The 6,587-nt window shown below is 35.2% G+C and overlaps 1 pseudogene; it reads right to left on the bottom strand.

Annotated features, from left to right (window-relative positions):
* Positions 1-1,043: 1,043 nt before the first annotated feature.
* LOC124975071 (olfactory receptor 8K3-like) lies at positions 1,044-1,983 on the bottom strand (annotated as a pseudogene).
* Positions 1,984-6,587: the final 4,604 nt, after the last annotated feature.

Below are 6,587 nucleotides of genomic sequence, written 5' to 3'. Positions count from 1 at the left end.
TTACTACATATCAAAGTATACTCTCACTAGAATTATAGCATATATCAAACCCTGGTACTATCTTTGTTACTGCCCACAATTCCAAACATTAATTCCATATAGCCAAAGAATGGATTCTAACAAAAAATGTTACGATGATATATGGGGCAAATATAAAGAATGTTGGCTATAAGGAAGAGGCAAAACAAATCCATTTCATCATTAAGGATCAACTTATATGGGAATTAAACAACAGAGTATGCCTTTTAAACCAGATGTGTTCTTTTCATTTAGAGAATAAGGCAGAGCGACTGACTATCTATTAACAAAAACAAGCAATGAAAAGGGAAACATCCTTCCAACTCCCAAAATCTTCTATGGAAAAACTTAAGAAATATATCTTAATTGGTTTCTTCACTCAAATACATACATATTCTGAATGAGAGAGAATTTGAGGCAGCATTTAATGAATCAGGTGCTACATAACCAAATATGTACATTTAATAGACTCTCCCAAGTTCATGTGTGAGAGAAAAGGTACTAAGGAAAACAAAGAAGAGTCTAAGATCCTCACATAGAATAGGAGCATCTGAACACATTCATGTGACTGAATGCTTCAAATTAGCCCAGTACAGCGAGCTACCTGATACCTTTGGAAGTACATGACCTAAAATGGAAAGATTGTGCTCACACACACAAAAAGAGGAATTCATACAAAACAGACGTGGGAACTGGAAAGTTATTTGTAGTTGTTTAGAATAAATACAACTATTTAAATCCTCTTCTGTAAATACAAATCATTCTTCCTCTTCTCCAACCTGCTGCTCTGCTACCTGATCTATGCTTGATAGACCCAAAACCTGTTCTAATTCACTCTAGAATTTACTCCATTATTATGATTAAAATCCATCTCTCTCCCTCCAGGAAAACAAAGACTTGACTTTCTTTGTTCACTAATGTATTTTCAGCCTTTAGAAGTTTTACTTTTACTCCATGCTGAACCCATTGGTACTTACTCTACATTCTGCATCCCTTGTTTGTAGAACTCCTTTTATATTTAACTTTTAAGAAATAACATAGCTTATCTTTTTCCATGTGCTTTGTATGGCATGTTTTACGTCTTTGTTCCTCAAGCTATAGATCAAGGGATTCAGCATGGGGATGACAAGCGTGTAAAATATGGAAGATACTTTATCATTTTCAGAGGAATGACTGGACTTGGGCTTTATGTACATAAATATCAAAGTCCCGTAGAACACTATGACCACTGTCAACTGGGATCCCCAGGTGGAGAAAGCCTTGTGCCTGCCCTCAGCTGACTTCATTCTGAGAATGGTTATGAGGATGAGCAGGTAGGACACAAGGACAAAGAGAAGAGAGGACATCAAATCAAAAGCTGCAAAGGTCATGATAATTAGTTCAACATCATGAGTATCTGAACAAAACAAAGATATCAAGGGGACACAGTCACAGTAGAAATGATTGATGATATTGTAGCCACAGAAGGATAAACTAAAAATCTTTAGGGTGACTAGAAGAGACACAAATGAGCAGTAGAGATAAGGGATTGCCACCAGGGCCTGACACACCCTGTTACATGACAACAGTGTAGAGGAGAGGGTTACAGATGGCCACATAGCGATCATAGGACATGGCAGACAGAATAAACAGTTCACTTCCAATGAAGAAGAGAAAGAAAGTCAGCTGGGTAGCACACAAATAATAGGAAATTGTATTTTTTTCTGCAACAAAGTTCACCAACATTTTGGGGCCCACAGCTGTAGAATAACCAAGATCGGTGAGAGCCAGGTTTTTGAGAAAAAAGTACATGGGTGTTTGCAGGCTGTGGTCCACCTTGGTGAGGATGATCATGCCCAGGTTGCCCAGCACTGTGATCAGGTAGATGATGAGGAACAGCCCAAATAGTGGAGCCTGCAGCTCAGGGCGCGATGTGATGCCCTTCAGAATGAACTCATGCACCACTGTGAGATTGTTTTTCTCCATCCAGGTATTTTATAAAGCCTATTCTGGGTAAAGATACCAGCACAGTTAAAAAAAAAAATCAGATATCATCAACTGGGATTGCATTATGCAAGGCCAGAGTAAATAAGGTAAAGAGATTTTTCAATTTAGAATATTTAAAAATGCACGTATATTTGCACTTACAATATGTATAGAGATAGTGGTAGATATGAGGTGCTCATCTTTTTTATTCACAGAATATTAATCAGTCTATCCACATTTTGCTTGTCCTAACTGAGGGTTGAACTGCTGCTGGCATTTAATATTTAGATAGTATTGTTGAACTGCTAACCATTTTATTATATCCAGTACCCAACACAAACCAATATTCACATAAAAGTCTTGTAAATGCTTTAAGATAAGAAATCCTGATATATATATGTAATATATATGTATGTATATGTACATATATGTAAAAGATATAGAGATAAAATATATAAAACAAAAATGAAAAAATATTTTGATAAATGGATGATTATTGTACTCTAAGTTTTCTACACGTTCCTTTTTAGTTGTATTCCCAGTGAAATTTAATAGATACATTCAAAAACGTACATGACACTATTACATATAGCATAAGAACCTTTTTGTATAATCCTCCAGAATGTAATAAACTACCTACTTCAAAGTATAGTTCTATAAAATTTTTAGACTTAAACCTGTTGCAACTTAAACTTTTAATGCATTTGATAGATTTGGATGAAAGAATGAATGAATAAAATAGTAATGGATTACACTGAAATTTTCTCTATAAGAAACAAACCAGGAGAAATATATGTAGGTAGATATAAGCTATATTATACATTAACTTGTATATTACAACAGGTCAAGTAGTACTTAATACGTGCAAATTCTTCCATTCTCTCCTTAGTACTGTTCCTCCCCACTCCATGACAACAATTAGACAATCAGTGTGCTATTATTTTGGATTAATTATTTTCTGTTTCAAAATAATTTAATGACATTTCAATACATGTTATCTTGATATGAATTTACTTAAAATATTATTTTCCTCAGTAAGAATATTTGTTATGATTAAAATATGCTTGTATTTAATAAATCAGATCCACTTTTTCATACCAAAAAAACTTAAAGACTATAAGAAATTTTGAACAACAACAAAGATATGTCATTGCATTGATTTTACACAATGAAGTCTCATAAAATTCATTTTGAGCATTTTGAGTGAATACACACACACACACATTTCTTTTTTTTTTTTTTAACTTTTTTTTTTTTATTGTAAACAAATGGGATACATGTTTTTTCTCTGTCTGTACATGGCGTAAAGGCATACCATTTGTACAATCATAAATTTACATAGGGTAATGTTGTTTGATTCATTCTGCCATTTTTTCCCTTCCCCCCCTCCCCTCCCACCCTTCCCCTCCATCTATACAGTACTTCCTTCCTCCATTCCTGCCCCCCTCCCTAAACCCAACACCAACCCCAACACTAACCCTTCCCACCCCCCATTATGTGTCATCATCCACTTATTAGCGATATCATTCGTCTTTTGGTTTTTTGAGATTGGCTTATCTCACTTAGCATGATATTCTCCAGTTTCCTCCATTTGCCTGCAAATGCCATAATTTTATCGTTCTTTATGGCTGAGTAATATTCCATTGTATATATATACCACATTTTCTTTATCCATTCATCAATTGAAGGACATCTAGGTTGGTTCCACAATCTGGCTATTGTGAACTGAGCAGCTATGAACATTGATGTAGCTGTATCTCTGTAATATGCTGTTTTTAAGTCCTTTGGGTATAGGCCAAGGAGTGGGATAGCTGGGTCAAATGGTGGTTCCATTCCAAGTTTTCTAAGGAATCTCCACACTGCTTTCCAGAGTGGCTGCACTAATTTGCAGCCCCACCAGCAATGTAAGAGTGTACCTTTCTCCCCACATCCTCGCCAACACCTGTTGTTGCTTGTATTCTTGATAATTGCCATTCTAATTGGGGTGACATGGAATCTTAGGGTGGTTTTGATTTGCATTTCTCTTATTACTAGAGATGTTGAACATTTTTCCATATGTTGTTGATTGTTTGTAGGTCTTCTTCTGTGAAGTGTCTATTCATATCCTTAGCCCATTTGTCAGTTGGATTATTTACATTCTTGGTGTAGAGTTTTTTGAGTTCTTTATAGATTCTGGAGATTAGCGCTCTATCTGAAGTATGATTGGCAAAGATTTTCTCCCACTCTGTAGGCTCTTTCTTTGCATTGCTGATAGTTTCCTTTGCTGAGAGAAAGCTTTTTAGTTTGAATCTATCCCAGTTATTAATTCTTGCTTTTATTTCTTGTGCTATGGGAGTCCTGTTGAGGAAGTCTGGTCCTAAGCCGACATGTTGAAGCTCTGGACCTACTTTTTCTTCTATAAGATGCAAGGTCTCTGGTCTGATTCCGAGATCCTTAATCCATTTTGAGTTTAGTTTCATGCATGGTGAGAGATATGGGTTTAGTTTCATTCTGTTGCATATGGATTTCCAATTCTCCCAGCACCATTTGTTGAAGAGGCTATCTTTTCTCCATTGCATATTTTTGGCCCCTTTGTCTAGTATGAGAAAATTGTATTTATTTGGGTTTGTGTCCGTGTCCTCTATTCTGTACCATTGATCCACCTTTCTATTTTGGTACCAATACCATGCTGTTTTTGTTACTGTTGCTTTGTAGTAGAGTTGAAGATCTGGTATTGCGATACCCCCTGCTTCACTCTTTCTGCCAAGGATTGCTTTAGCTATTCTGGGTTTTTTATTTTTCCAGATGAATTTCATAATTGCTTGCTCTATTTCTGTAAGGTACATCATTGGGATTTTAATTGGAATTGCATTGAATCTGTATAGCACTTTTGGTAGTATGGCCATTTTGACAATATTAATTCTTCCTATCCAAGAACATGGGAGATCTTTCCATCTTCTAAGGTTTTCTTTAATTTCTTTCTTTAGTGTTCTGTAGTTCTCATTGTAGAGGTCTTTCACCTCATTTGTGAGATTGATTCCCAAATACTTTATTTTTTTCGAAGCTATTGTGAATGGGGTAGTTTTCCTAATTTCTCTTTCTGAAGATTCATCGCTTATATATAAAAATGCCTTAGATTTATGTGCATTGATCTTATATCCCGCTACTTTACTGAATTCACTTATGAGATCTAAAAGTTTTCTGGTGGAATTTCCTGGTTCCTCTAAGTATACCATCATATCATCAGCAAATAGGGATAGTTTGAGTTCTTCTTTTCCTATTCGTATCCCTTTAATTTCTTTGGTCTGTCTAATTGCTCTGGCTAGAGTTTCAAGGACGATATTGAATAGAAATGGTGAAAGAGGGCATCCCTGCCTTGTTCCAGTTTTTAGAGGGAATGCTTTCAGTTTTTCACCATTTAGAATGATATTAGCCATGGGTTTAGCGTAGATGGCCTTTACAATGTTAAGGAATGTTCCCACTATCCCTATTTTTTCTAGTGTTTTGAGCATGAAGGGGTGCTGTATTTTATCAAATGCTTTTTCTGCATCTATCGAAATAATCATGTGATTCTTGACTTTAAGTCTATTGATATGGTGAATGACATTTATTGATTTCCTGATGTTGAACCAACCTTGCATCCCTGGGATGAAACCCACTTGATCATGGTGCACTATCTTTTTAATATGTTTTTGTATGCGATTTGCTAAAATTTTGTTGAGAATTTTTGCGTCGATGTTCATTAAGGATATTGGTCTGAAATTTTCTTTCCTCGATGTGTCTCTGTCTGGTTTAGGAATCAGGGTAATATTGGCTTCATAGAATGAGTTTGGGAGAGTTCCCTCCTCTTCTATTTTCTGGAATACTTTGAGGAGTATTGGAATGAGTTCTTCTTTAAAAATTTTGTAGAACTCGGCTGAGAACCCATCTGGACCTGGACTTTTCTTTGTTGGTAGGCTTTTGATGACTTCTTCTATTTCATTACTTGAAATTGGTCTATTTAAATTGTGTATGTCCTCCTCATTCAGTTTAGGCAATTCATATGTCTCTAGAAACCTGTTGATGTCTTCGAAATTTTCTATTTTGTTGGAGTATAGATTTTCAAAATAGCTTCTAATTATGTTTTGTATTTCAGTCGTGTCTGTTGTGATATTTCCTTGTTCATTCCGAATTTTAGTGATTTGGGTTTTCTCTCGTCTTCTCTTTGTTAGTGTGGCTAAAGGTTTATCAATTTTGTTTATTTTTTCGAAGAACCAACTATTTATTTTGTCAATTTTTTGTATTGTTTCTTTGGTTTCAATTTCGTTGATTTCAGCTCTCAGTTTAACTATTTCCTGTCTTCTACTACTTTTGGTGTTGGTCTGTTCTTCTTTTTCTAGGGCTTTGAGCTGTAGTGTTAGGTCATTTATTTTTTGAGTTTTACTTCTTTTATTAAATGCGCTCCATGAAATAAATCTTCCTTTAAGTACCGCTTTCATAGTGTCCCAGAGATTTTGATATGATGTTTCTTTGTTCTCGTTTACCTCTAAGAATTTTTTAATTTCCTTCCTAATATCTTCTGTTATCCATTCATCATATAGTAGCATATTGTTTAATCTCCAGGTGTTGGAGTAGTTTCTGTTTTT

Source organism: Sciurus carolinensis, unplaced genomic scaffold, assembly GCF_902686445.1.
Source record: "Sciurus carolinensis unplaced genomic scaffold, mSciCar1.2, whole genome shotgun sequence".
Taxonomy (NCBI): Eukaryota; Metazoa; Chordata; class Mammalia; order Rodentia; family Sciuridae; genus Sciurus; species Sciurus carolinensis.
The sequence above is the reverse complement of the archived record's forward strand: the minus strand, read 5'-3'. Positions and strand labels throughout refer to the sequence as shown.